Raw genomic sequence first — 14,207 nt, 5'->3', positions numbered from 1 at the left:
AAATATTGCACAGGACACACTTCCATTGTATCTGGCAAGCCTATTTTCCATACTCTTAAAAATTATCAAGGACTTCAAAGAGCTGTAGTTCATGTGAGTTATGAAAACTGATATTTACTGTATTCAAAACTAAGACAGATGAATTATTAGAATATTTATCAAAGTATAAGAGAATATTTTTAAAAGAAATAATACATGTTCACATAATGCATTTTTATGAAAAAGCTACATTTTTCAAAACAAAGAAATCAGTGGGAAAAGTGGTGTTGTTTTGCACTTTTGCAAATCCTTTTAATGTCTGACTTAATTGAAGACAGCTGGATTTTCATAGCTGTTTCTTCATTCAGTTCGTTGCGATATGTGGTTTTCATTGAACTATGTGAACGAAATCTGGCCTTGCACAGATATGCAGTTAGAAAAGGGAGGAGCATTTTAATAGACTTTTCAGATCTTTGTGAATATTTTTCTTTGCTATAACACCAAAACTCAACGAGTGTTAATTTCTTAAACTTTATTCATGATGCAGAATTTGGAACCATATGAAGAGCTTTTCATACTTGGTTACACGAAAATCCATCTGTCTTTTTTTTTTGTTTGGAGACCAGGTCTCACTCTGTCACCCGGGTAGGAATGCAGTGGCGCAATCTCAGCTCACTGCAACCTCTGCCTCCCAGGCTCAAGAGATTCTCCTGCCTCAACCTCCCGAGTAGCTGGGATTACAGGCGTGTGCCACTCCCGCCAGCTAATTTTTGACTTTTTGGTAGAGATGGGATTTCACCATGTTGGCCAGGCTGGTCTTGAAATCCTGACCTCAAATGATCCACCTGCCTTGGCCTCCCAAAAGTGCTGGGATTACAGGCATGAGCCACTGCGCCTGGAGTTTTGTTTTGTTTTTTAAGATTGAGTCGCACTCTGACACCCAGGCTGGAGTGCAACGGTGCGATCTCGGCTTACTGCAGCCCCCACCTCCTGGGTGCAAGAGATTCTTGTGCCTCAGCCTCCCAAGTAGCTGGGACTATAGGCACACACCATCATGCCTGGCTAATTTTTGTATTTTTAGTAGAGATGGGATTTCAACATGTTGGCCAGGCTGGTCTTGAACCCCTGACCTCAAATGATCCACCTGCCTGGGCCTCCCAAAGTGCTGGGATTACAGGAGTGAGCCACCTCGCCCAGCCTGTCTATCTTGTTCTTTGAATGGCTTTTTTTTTTTTAACCTTCACACATATTGTAACAACATGGGTTGATCATTTAAAGAATATTGGTTCACTCACCTTCCAAATGTTGACATATCTTATTATTCAATAAGTAAACATCACAGTTTGCTGATATCCCTGCCAATCTCATCAGAAAAGTCTGTAAATATTGGCTCCTGGTGCTGGTACAAGTTTTTGTTTGTTTTTTTGTTTTGACACAAGGTCTCGCTCTGTCACCCAGGCTAGAGTGCAGTGGCCCAATCACAGCTCACTGCAGGCATCCACACCAACATGCCCAGCTAATTTTTATATTTTTAGTAGAGATGGGGTCTTGTTATGTTGCCCAGTCTGGTCTCAAACTCCTGGGCTCAGGCAATCTTCCCAAAGTGCTGGGATTACAGGTGTGAGCCACCATACCTGGCCAGTTTTCTAACATTCTAATTTTCACTTGAAAGCTGGAATCTTTTCACTGGCAACAATTCCTGTCAGTTGTTTTCCTCGAAGCGACAGTTCATTTTGATCATTTTCAAGAAAATATCTGCCACGATACCAAGTCTGAATAACCATAGTTTGCCATTTTTATGAAACCCTTGGCTTCTATATAAACGTGGCTATTTGGGCTGACAACTCAAACATCTCACGTGTGCCTTTTTTCTGAGAACCATCACACTTGGGCTTGCTTTATGTGCACTTCCCACTTTGTCATGAAGAATATTCAGAAGATGTGCACTCAAGGGTCAGGCTCAACACCACTGCTAGTCTGTGCTCTTAGCAAGGACGTGACCCAGGTGTGCTGGTGAAGACTCTAGGGGCCACCAACAGGTGCACCACGGCCCCGACTGTGCTTTTCTCCTCATCTTCTGCATCATTCGAGCAAATGTCAGTGAGGGAAAGGGGCTAATGATCTTAGGATCATTATGAAAACCATTTGACCCTGTGGATCTTCTAAGAGAGCCTTGGGATTCCTGGGGGTCTGCGGACCACACTTTGGGAACCTCTGTGTTGCATGGATTTATTTGTGCCTCTGCCACTGAACTGTTGGCCCCACGAAGGTCAGGGTCTTTGTCCCCCATTTTCTGCTGTGGCCCAGCCCCTTGAACAGTTGCCTGCCTCTCCTTAGAACACAGAATGGACAATCAGGGCTTCTCCTCCCTGCCCAGAGAGACCCACGGTCATGAGTTTTGGTGTCTATGCTTCCAGGTATTTTTCAAGGGGTTTCCATGCATGGTTACTCCTCCAGGAAATAAATGACATTAATGCAAGACATACTTGCTGAGTGCTGACCATGCACACAGGGGCCCCAGCAGGCAATAAGGCGCACAGATCTCTGCTGGCCTGGGGCTGACCACTGTGTGGGGAGACCACCAGCAGGCCCATCAGTAAGCCAACATGCAGAAGGTCAGCTGGTGACACGGGAAGCAGGGGGAAGCTGGGCGGGGCTGGCACGAGGGGAGGGTAAATATGAGGCACATCAGGCAAGGCCTCCCTGAGAAGGTGATAGGTAAGCAAAGAACTGCATAAAATGAGAGAGCAAATCATGTGGATACTTACTGAAAGAACAGCAAGTGCAAAGGCCCTGAGGCAGGAACACGCTAGCTCCCTGTCCTGGCCAACGACACCTGGGATACATTCCACACTCCAGAGACATTTCCAAGCATTGGCCATGTGCCCGGTGCTGCCTGAGACCCTCATGGGGCTCATTCCAGGGAGAGGAGAAAGGCAATAAAAACAAATAGGTAAACAAACACATCTGTGTCCAGAAGTGGCAAGTGAAAAAAAAAATACAATGGGGAAAAAGAAGAGGGAGTAGCAGGATGGCTGTTTTTAAAACAGGGCCCAGGGGAGGCTTCTCTGAGGAGGGGACATAAGGAAGAGGTGGGGGAGCTCTGCTGGCTTCATTCCCATTTCACAGATGGGGAAACTGAGCTTCCGGAGCTCACCAGCCTGCCCAAAGGCACACAGCTGTGCAGGACACAGTCAGGAGAGGACCCAAGTCTCTCAGGTACTACCGATAGATACCTGCTGTCTCATGGCAGCAGGGCCCCAACTCAGGGTGAAATCTGCCAGAGCTGGGCAGGGCCTCCCTGCACAGCCCAACAAGGATAACATCGACAATAACAGTAAGAGCTGTGGCAGCCCGGACTGCTTCCCCCTCTGAATCCTCACAAGCGCCCTGTGAGAGAAGTGCTAGTATTATCCCCACTTTACAGATGAGGAGACTGAGGCTCAGGGAGGGTGTCTCACACCTAGGGCCACAGGCACACTGACTCCAAGACCATAATTTTTATTTTCACAATTTCCAATACAAAACACCTTATAGTTGAATACTGGCATACTCACATTAACACATAAAGTACATATCTTTTTAAAGACCTCTTTATTCATATATAACTCACATATCATATAATTCACCCATTTAAAGTGTATAATATGGTTCGGCTGTGTACCCACCCAAATCTCATCTTAAATTGTAGCTCCCATAATTCTCACGTGTGGTGGGAGGGATCTGGTGGGAGGTAATTGAATCATGAAGGGTGGGCTTTCCCATGCTGTTCTCTCGATAGTGAATGAGTCTCACAAGATCTGATGGTTTTATAAAGAAGAGTTCCCCTGCACAAGCTCTCTCTTGCCTGCCACCATGTAAGTTGTGACTTTGCTCCTCCTTTGCCTTCCACCATGATTGTGAGGCCTCCTTAGCCATGCAGAACTGTGAGTCCATTAAACCTCTTTCCTGTATAAATTACCCAGTCTTGGGTATGTCTTTATTAGCAGCATGAGAACAGACAAATACAATGTACAACTCAGTAGTTTTTAGAATATTTGAAGGATTATACAATCATCATCACAATCAGTTTTAGGACACTTCCATCACCCCAACAAAAAAATCTCATGTCCACTAGCACTCATTCCCCATTCACCACTCCCCACCCTAGCAACTGCTGATCTAGCTTCTGTCTCTATGGATTTCCCATTCTGGACATCGGAGACAAATGGAAGCATACACTCTGTGGGCTTAAATGGAAGTATACACTCTGTGGGCTTTTGTGTCTGGCTGCTTTCACTCAGCATGATGTTTTCAGGGTTCATCCACGTGGTAGGGCTCATCAGTCCTTCATTCCTTTTTATGGCTGAATAATATTCCATTGGGTGCAGACACATTTTACTCATCCATTCATCAGCTGATGCACATTTGGGTTGTTTCTGCCTCTTGGCTCACATTTATGTGACACAAAATTGTAAACCAGATTGCCACATCTACACCCATACGGGCAGATCACTTCCTTATAATTAATGTATTCATAGAGAAAACAGTCAAGAACCAAGGCCTGAGTGGAAGGGTTCATGCCACAAGGGGCAGGTGTATGCTGCTCTCCAGGGTCTGCGCTGTACGTTTTTATTTCAGAAAGTTTCTAGCAGAAGTAGAGAGCATAGTAAAATGACCTCCCTTCTCAAGAACCCCCAGGTTCCCTGCCCGGGACAGCTGCTCTTCCCAGCAGCTCACACACTGGCCCCTCTGGGAGTGGGGCTTCTGGCCTCAGAGTCCAGTGTCCTGTGGGGCTGTCAGGAAGGGATGCCGGTACCAAGCAGTCACCCAGAGTTCCTGGCCACACTGCCAGCCTCTCCCTGGGCCTAGCAGGGTCATCTCTGGATTGATACCTGCCTTGTGGGGCTGGAGGGGTGGAAAGGCCTTTGGGGGCAGGGACATGCAGGTGGGGTGGGGGCCCCCTGAGGTAGCTCAGCACTGTCTCACCCCAGCAGCACCTGGGCGCCCAGGGCAAGCGCCCTTCCTCCCCTCAGCCTTCTCTGCCCCCTGCCTTGGAGTCCCTTCCATCCAGCAAGTTCCAAGAACAGCCTGGAAAGAGCAGGAGCGGGGAGACAGAGGCCTAGGGAGTGTTGGGACTTGTCAGGGCCACACAGCATGTGCAGGGCAGGGACTCCGTCCTTCTCCATGGGCCTCAGTGTCCCAGTGTAGGCGATCCAGGTGGTCTTCCTCATGACAGAAAGGAGGACACCCTGCAGAGGGGCTGGCTGTCATTTGCAAACCGCCTCGTGGTTCCTCCCTCCCATTTCACAGATGAGGAAACTGAGGGTCGGGAAGGAGGTGGGTTTCATTTGGCATCACACAGGGAGGCCAAAACAGAAAAGCCCTCAGGCCCGGGATCTCTATTCTTCCCTGGAGACGGGACTGAGGTTTCCTGAGGACAGAAGTTCCAACGGAAGGCGAGGAGGGGAAAACACTAAGTTGATGTTGCTGTTTTGTTCTTACACTTTTCCCTTGTTAACCCTACTCTGTGCCAGGCCTTGGGAGAGGGTTTAGCCAAGTTCATGCTGGTGTTTTCCTCACAACAGCAATGGGAGGAGGGAGGCTCCACCCCATTTTACAGATAGGGAAACTGAGACTCAGAGAGAAAAGGTAACTGGCTCAAGACTAACAACAAGCAAGTAGCAGAGCCAGGGAGGGGCCCAGGTCAGGGGCTGGGGAAGACCAAAACAAGATGAGGCCTGAAGTGGGGAGAAGGCATCCAAAATACCAAAGCTCTGCCCTGTCCTCAGTCTCCCAAGCTTCTAGCCATGGCCACCCACCACTTCTGGAAGGGGCCTGCTCTCTCGTGCCGCTGGGCTTTTGTACATGCTGTTCCTTCTGCTTAGAATGCTTAGCTCAAATGTCTCTTCCTCCAGGAAGCCCTCTTGGGCTGGAATAGCTCCACAGGCCAAAAGCCCCTGAGCTTTCAGAGCACTGAGTTTGCTGGGCTGCTCAAGGGTGGGCTAGAAGCTCTGGGTCCAGATACTTGGAGGCTCTGCAGCCAGTGGACCTCTCTAGGAGGAAGAGAAGCTGATGGCTCGATTCTTGTCGGAGCTAGAGGACTTGCAAGTTAGCATGGAGCTCCACCCACGCTCTCCATGTTCCTGCAGCTGAGACAGGGGCTGCGGTGCTCTGAGGTCCATTGGGGTCACCGTGGGTGCCCAGCTCCCTGGCCCCGCCCCAGCCCTCCCCAGCAGTCTCTCCAATGCTCAGGCTGCAAACGGGTGGGGACTCCTTGGGGACCTCATCCCACCTCCTGACGGGGGACCAAAGAGGGAAAGGGCCCCCAATCTCAGCCTGGCTTCCTCTTGGGAGAGGAGATGGAGGAGAATGGGGGCAGAACTCCCGCAGTGCTGGGAGAGGCCTGCCAGGCAGCCAGGGAGGCAGGAGCGGCAAAGATGGGGTTTTGGGGTAGGGGCAGTGCAGTCTCAGCCTAATCCTGTGGGTATCGGGCAGCAGCATCAGCACCACTGCAGGAAGGCCTTCCCAACAGACGCACACACACCATTGTCCCACTCCCCAGACTCTCCGTGTTTATATCCCTCTTGTCCTCATTAGAATGTTTTCCAAACAGTCCAGCCCTGTGTGTCATAGGACCTGGGGGCAGGACTTCCAGTAATGCTGGGGCCAGGGTATCAGAAGAGGGAAGGATACCCGGCCTCGCCCACCCCCAGAGGCCTGGAGTCATTGGGGAGGGAAGAGGGGACTCTGGAGACAAAGTCAGCTGAAGCACTGTCACCAAGCTTCCCCGAACCCAGGAAGCCGCCCCTCCAGGGTCAGCCTCGGGGAAGGGAGGGACCAGCCCTGAGGACAACTCAGGGCTGAGTGTGCGACACCCAAGGCACAGTGAACCCAGAGTCCTGGTCTGCGAGGCCCACGGGCTGGGGCCTGCCTGGGTCTTGCCAGCCCTCCCAAGGCCTTGGCCCCAGGCCCTGATGCCTGGTCCCAGCTCCCAGGCCCTAGACTCTGCCAACCCTGGCAAGATGCCCTCCCCTCCCCTCAGCAGGCACCGCCTTCCTCCCCTAGCCCAGGAATTGCCCCATGTGTCCAGCCACACGAGGAGCTCCCGGAGCTGGCTTTGTCCCAAGCATCCTTCCAAGCAGAACATATCTGCTCCCGCCTGCAGGCTTCCCCGGGCCTCCTGCCACCAACCCTTGGGGGGCAGCCCCAACATTTGTGCTGAGCCCAGGCCGACAGTCCCTGGCACTGCCTCTGCAGGCGGGTGCCCACTGTTCACCTCGTGGCCGAGAGACCTTGGTAGAACGCTGGCCGAGCCTCCACCCTGCACTTTCTCCTCCCCACCGTCTGGCCTACATTCCTGGGATGGACCCAAGTTCCCATAGGCAGAGAATCCATCCCTGGGCTGGCATCGTTTGGGAAAAGCATCAAGGACTCGCCTGGAGGTATCCAAGGACTCCGAAGCAAGTGCCAGAGCAAACCCCACCCGTGCCTGCTTCCTCGGGCCCTCTGGATGGATAAGGGGAGGCGGAGGAAGACAGAGGCACAGAGGTCAGACTGCAGACCAAGCCTTTGGTGTACATGACAGCCAAGCTTTACCTCTACTGCATTGTGTTGGTGGCATTACTGTCCCGCTTTATAGAAGAAATGGAGAAAAAGAGAGAAAGGACCTGCCCAAGGTCACACAGCCAGGAAGTGGCACAGGCAGGATTGAACCCAGGACCCATTTTCAATGCCCCTGAAACCAGCCTGCCATGCTTGGGGCCTGAGCCTCACTTGAGCGGGCATGGGAAAGATGGCAGCCTCCTTCCCATCAGTGGGTAGGGCTGGAGGTCAATGGTCTTGGACCCTGGATTCACAAGGACCTTGGAGCCCAAGTCTCCACGCAGTAGCTGCCTCCTCCTGGATCAAGTTTATTAGGCCCTATAACTGGGCTCCTGCCTCAGTTTCCCTTGCTGCCTAGAAGGCTGGGTCCTGCTGCTCCTCCTGGGTCCAGGAGACAGTTCCTGCGTGGCTGTCCTGACCAAGGTTACAGATCCCTCACCTTCCTTCTAAGGTGGCTCCTGGTGCTCACTAAGCACATGTGAGCACCCTGGCCCCAGACCCCACCATGTGCCTCCTGTCCTTTTTCCTGGGCCTTGAGTTGGAAGGGCAGCGGGGACAGAGGGCTCCGCCCCCGGTTTCTCAGTAGAGGTAAAAGATGGAGGCCGACAGAGGGTCAGGGCCTGCCTCAGGCCACCCAGTGCACAACCTGGGTCAGCCAGGGACTGTCCCAGGCCTGGGAGCTGCAGGAGCCGAGGGGAGGGTGGGGCTGCCGGGGGCTGGGGCTGATGACTGCTCTATCTTCCAAACAACAGCAGCAAGGGATGGCAGCCAGGCTGTCGGGACAGCCTGTTCCCATAGCGGGGCCCAGGGGAACCTGGCCTGACCACACCTCGGCTATGCCGGGCCTGACATCTGTGCAGCTGCATCGGGTGACCCAGGCTGGCCCTGTCCCTGCTCAGTTCCTCCGAGGGCTGCAGCATGGCAGTAGCCCAGGGCCCGCGGGTCCACCATTTCCGCGGCTGATGGGGCTGGGGGTCCTCCCCGAGGTCAGGGGACCCATCCCCTGCCTCTGGGGGCACCTGCCAGGCTGGTGGAAGAAAGAAGGGGAGGGAAAGCCGAGGAAGCAAGGGAGGGAGCTGCCACCCACTCCGCTTCTCCTTCCTGCAGCCTCTGTGAGGGGCTGTCACCTCTGGAGGCTTGCTGTGGGTGCACATGGTACGCAGAGACAGTGGACGTGGCTGGCCCGCACCAGGCAGCTGTGTGCGGCAGAACCCTCGCATCCAGCCTAGACTGCCTATAGCAAGGGCTGCCATCAAGACCACTTGCTTCTGGGCATGGTTCTGAGTGCTTTACATGAGCTGACGCATTTATTCCTCACAGCAACCCCAAGAGGCAGCTACTAATATTATCCCCATTTTATGGATGAAGTAAATGAGACTGGGGCGGTTAAGTCATTCACCTAAGGTCAAAGGAAAGTGGGCCCTGACCAGTGCCGTCCAGTTTATCCCAGTACCGGTACCCCTGTGGATGGAAAGGGTGAAGCCTGTTCCTCCCACGCCCACTGATGTCTCCTCCAACACCGCCCCCCGCCTCCCCCGCCTGGCCTGGCTGCCAGCAACTCCTTGGACGCTCCAGGTGGAAAAACAATTGTGGGGCTGGCTCGGGTGGCTGGAGCAGCCGGGAGCTCCGGGCTTGGTGTCCCACCTATGCCAAGCCGCCGGAGCAGGGTGGGGGATGGGAGCACTTGCTCAGGAGCAGGGTGGGGATTCAGAGGAGACGCTGGGGCCCACCAGGGATGGCAGAAGCAGGCCTCTACCCCGGCCTGGCCAAAGTCGGCTCTGCGCCTGCTCCCCACAGTCAGAAGGGCAGGGGGAGCCCCCCAGCAGGCACCAGCCAACTTCCCTCCCGACTGGAGCAAATGACTGAGTCTTTACCAAGCCCCTACTAAGAACCGCAGGCCCTGTTCCGGGGGTCGAGTCAGGGACAGACCCAATCCTGCCCCTTTACTGCCTGGCAGGAAGAACAGGCAAGGAAACGCACAGTCTCAAGAATGCTTGCTTGTTTCAACTCCCTGGGGATCTCAGTTTGAGCTGAGGAAACTGGGGCTCTGGGAGACGAAGTGAATCGCCCAAGCACTCAGCAAGGCCGAGCTGAGATTCTGAGCCCTCGTGCCTGGGCTCTGAACTCACCCAGATCCCACCTCGGTGCCAGCTGCTTCTCATTGAGCACCTACTGTGTGCTGGGTCATTCCCAGGCCCGCCCGACCCTCCCAATGGCCCCCCAGGTGGGTGTGGCCATTGCCATTTTAGAGAAGCGGTAGCCGAGGCTCCGAGTCGGGGAACCACTTGCTGAGAGTCACCTTGCTGGAAAGGGACCCCACCCCAGAGTGTCTGACCCCAGAGCCCACAGCCTCCCCGAGACTTTTTCTGGAAACTCCTGGCATTTAGGGGAGTGAGAAAGAGCTGTCCTGAGCAGGTCAGAGTGGTGTCAGGGATGCTGCCAGTGGGGCCACCTCCTACACTGGGGACAGCTGGGGGCTGGACCTTGGCTGACACCATCCTTTTACAATGATATGTTATTCATCTAGCTTAAGCCACACAGATGAGAACTCTCTAGATAATTTTGGTCTTTCCTTTTAGACAACAACACAGTTATAATTTAACTATTTTAAGAGGACATGAAGTCTACACAATGTCTTCTCTGCGTTAATTACCATGGTGAACCATTTTCAGGCCACAGACCAGTACAGTAAAGGTCTTGGTGCTCAGTGAGATGGGGAAGGTTACTTGCACCTACACAAATGGCCCCAAACTGATATTTTGTTGTTATTCTTGTTCTTATGTCTGCATTTAACGGTTGTTCTGTCTCTTATTGTTGAGCTGTTATTTCTAAAAGCGCTAAGGGTTTGCTCTGGAAAGTAGAAAAGAAGCTTGATGCATCTTGTGAGCGTCTGAATTATCAATGGTTCTGCTGTGAGCAGAACTTAACAACAAAGGGAATTCACCAAAATAATAAATTATACCAAGTACTTATCGAGCTAGAGAAGCTCTGGGGACTCAAGAATTAAAATCAGGGTCTTGAATATGGCATGGTCACTAGCCTTTGCAGCAATTGTTTGCAAATTAGAAAAAGGCTCCACTTCTTCAAAATACTTTACTAGTGCCTACTAGAAAATTATTTTAATCAATACACAAATCTACTGTGATTACCGTGTAACAGCAGCCTCGAGAGTTCTGCAGTGCACAACCTGTGCAGATGCTCATGGCAGCCCTATCTTGACATCACCAGAATTCCCTCTTTTCCATCATGTTTTTTTCTTTTTCTCCCTTCATTTTACTATTTCATACCTCAGACAGGCTTTCTGTTTGTGGTGGGAAATATGGCTTCTCTAAAACTTGATAACTCAGAAGATAAAGTCCCTCCTCTTCCACTCAAAATGTAAAAGTAATGTAAGGACTCTTGAGTCACATGATATCTCTAAACCATCCCTATGATCAGGGAAATGGAAAGTGTATCAGCCAGGCTGATATCAGTAAGGTTATGCTGCAGAAACAAACCACCCTTAAGCGTCAGGAGCTTAAACAATCAAGGTTTATTTATCGCTCACACTGGATGTCAGCCCTGGTTTGACTGGGAGACCTGAGTCATCTGGGATTTCAGGGACCCAGACTGTCGGGGGCTACAGCTTGAAATGTGCTCCCTCCATCGCTGTGGCAAAGGGGTGTGGAGAATCGCACGCTGGCTCTTAAAGCTTCCACTTGGAGGGCACACAAGCCACTGAGCTCACGGTTCATAAAACAAGTACATGCCACGTCTAGCCACGCAGGGGATGGAGGTGCAGGCCTGCCCGGCCTGGAAGAAGCCTGGTCTAGGGTTATCTGAGCTTGAATCACACACTTACACAGCCCCTGGAATCATAGCCTAGGTGGGCAGGGCACTGTGACTGTTCCAGCCTGGGACTGGGGAGAGGGAGCTCTGCAAGGAAGCAAGAAGGATGTCACCTGGCCCCAGGCAACCATGTAGGGCAGCTGCCAAGACTCAGCCAGCCTGGAGCGGCCACACCCAGCCTCTGGGCACTGCGGCCAGAGGAACCCGAAAAACCCAAAGGGACAAGAACTCCAGGGAAGAAACACACTCCAGCCCCGCAAAAAGCATGGGAGCAGCTGGACCTGAAGACATCTCTCCTGCCCTCAAGAGAGGCTTCAGATGTGCAGCCCTGGATGTGTTCTCACCCTCTGGAGGCAGCCATGGGTGGGCAGAAGCGCCGGGTGAGTAAGGACCAATCATCCACATCCCCTGGTGTGGCTGAGACCTTCCTAAACTCCTGTACCACACTTTCCAGCCCGGTTTTACAGAGCAGGCTACTGGGGCTTGGATGGGTCAAGGGACCTACTTAAGTTCACAGAGCGAGCTGGGAAACCTGCATGTACCAAACACCTACCACACACCAGGCTGCATTCCATTCTCAGGAGTTCCCATCCCCAGGACACAGGCGAGAAAACGCAGAGGCCGGGCACATCGCAGTCAGGCGGGCCCACCCCCGAAGCATCTGCCCTCCCCACATCGCTCTCTAGGTAATGGGGTTGGGAGGGACCCTTTGGGATTGGGGAGCCAAGGGGAAAGGGCAGCAGTGCTTTTGTAAAGGACGATGAGTGTGACACGTGACCAAGGAACTCGTGCACCAAGTGGGCGTCTGCCGGCTCGTGTTTAAGGCACATTCCTGAGCTCCAAAAGGAGAAATAAAACTGTTCCCTTGTCTGTGAGCTGAAGAGGCAGCAATATTGTGGGGTAACTAGGACCAGATGGGCTCCAGGAATTTCCAAAGGCCTTTTAGCATATTAGACAAAATAGCCTCCCAGACACACACGGTAACTTTGTCTGGCCGCCTGGTATCGGTTACCGAGACAACCGGCGGGCTGCACACACTGGCTGGAGGGTCCCAGAAGGGAGCGGGCCTCTGGCAAGGCCCCTGCACGCTCCCCACTGCCACAGCAGGAGCCCCCCTCACACTTGATCCCTTCCCTCTGGTTCCAAGACCAGGGCACACCCTGAGAAACTCAGCCTCTCAGGGTTGGCAGGGGCTAGGAAAGTCCCAGAAACTGGGAAGTCCCAGATGGTTCCCACAGCCCCAAGCCTCCACTTGCACCCCTTTGAGGGGTGTGAGAGGTCACACCCCACAGGGCACCCAGTGTGGGGGTGACTGCGGCCAGCTAGGTGTCAGCCCCGGGCTCTACCACCCTGGCTGGGAGAGCCTTGGGGGGCCATCAAACCTCCCCCAGTCCCCTTTCCTCATCTGCAAAACATAGTTACGTGAGGACAAAGCCATTTGATACAAGCGTGGTGCCTAGAGTGTGCCAAAACTAGCAAGCGCTCCTTCTGCACTGGCCACTATCATGGTGCTCTGTGCACAGTTCTGGCTATGAGAAAGTCCTTTCTCACTCTGACTTAGGTAATATTATTAGCTAAAATTAACTGAGCATTTGCCACGTGCCAGGGCATCTGATGGGGGAAACGGCTGAGGCTCAAGATGGTGGTTGCCTCACCCAAGGCAGCACAGCTAGACCCAAGCAGCTAGACCCAAGCTCTACTCGCTGTGGACACTGCCCTGCTGAACCCACCTCCCCGTGGGTCCCAGCTCCTGCTCGGCCCAAGGCTCCTGCTCTCTCTGGGTTTCAGTTTCCCTGTCTGTGCAAGGAGAAGTTGGACTGCATGGGCCATGAGAATCCTTCCCACACTGGCCCTCTAGACCTTCATCCTGTCCTCAAATGACCCAGAGATGCAACAGGTCTGGAGAAACTTGGAGACCAGTAGGAGGGAAGACACGGTCTGTGTGCTGGCACCCAACACAGGGCCTGGCACCCAGAAAATAGCAGAGAAGTCACTGAATACAGCAGGTCCTCAAATAACATCATTTTGTTCAACATCGTCTCGTTGATAAGAAAAAAATGTCAATTTCTGGCCATGCCCGCTGTCTGTGTGGAGTTTGCAATGTTCCCCCAACGTCTGCATGTGTTCCCTCCACGTACTCTGGCTTCTTCCCACATCCTGAAGATGTGGGTGTTAGGTGAACCACTGTGTCTACATGGCCCCAGTCTGAGTGTGAGCGTGCCTGTGAGTGTGCCCTATAGTGATAATGGGGTGATATCCAGCTCAGGGCTGGTTCCCATCTTGTGCTCTTGGGACAGGCTCCAGCCACCCCAGAGCCGAGACTGGAATAAGTGGGTACATATCTTGTTTTTACTAGTCTTTCTTAAATGTATGTACACCTCACATTTATTTCAATGTTTAATATTAGAGGTGCTTCGTATTAGAGAAGTTTGATGTTGTTTTTGTGACCAAAAATACGCTGTAGGAACTGAACTCTTGTTTATATCAATTAGCCTACGGTAAAATTGGTTTTGTTATAGCTGGTGTGTTAGTCCATTCTCCAGCTGCTATAAAGAAATACCTGAGACTGGATAATTTATAAAGGAAGGAGGGTTAATTGGCTCAGGGTTTGGCAGCTCTACAGGAAGCATAGTGCCTGCATCTGCTCCGCTTCTGAGGAGGCCTCAGTAAACTTACAATCCTGGCGGAAGGCAAAGAGGGAGCCCGCAGGTCACATGGCCAGAGCAGGAGCAAGGGACAGAGGAGGGAGGTACCACACACTTTTAAATGACCACATCTCATGACAACTCACTCACTGTCATGAGGACAGTACCAAG

The sequence above is a fragment of the Pan paniscus genome, chromosome 2, assembly GCF_029289425.2.
Source record: "Pan paniscus chromosome 2, NHGRI_mPanPan1-v2.0_pri, whole genome shotgun sequence".
NCBI classification, from domain to species: domain Eukaryota; kingdom Metazoa; phylum Chordata; class Mammalia; order Primates; family Hominidae; genus Pan; species Pan paniscus.
This window is presented reverse-complemented; position numbering follows the sequence as displayed.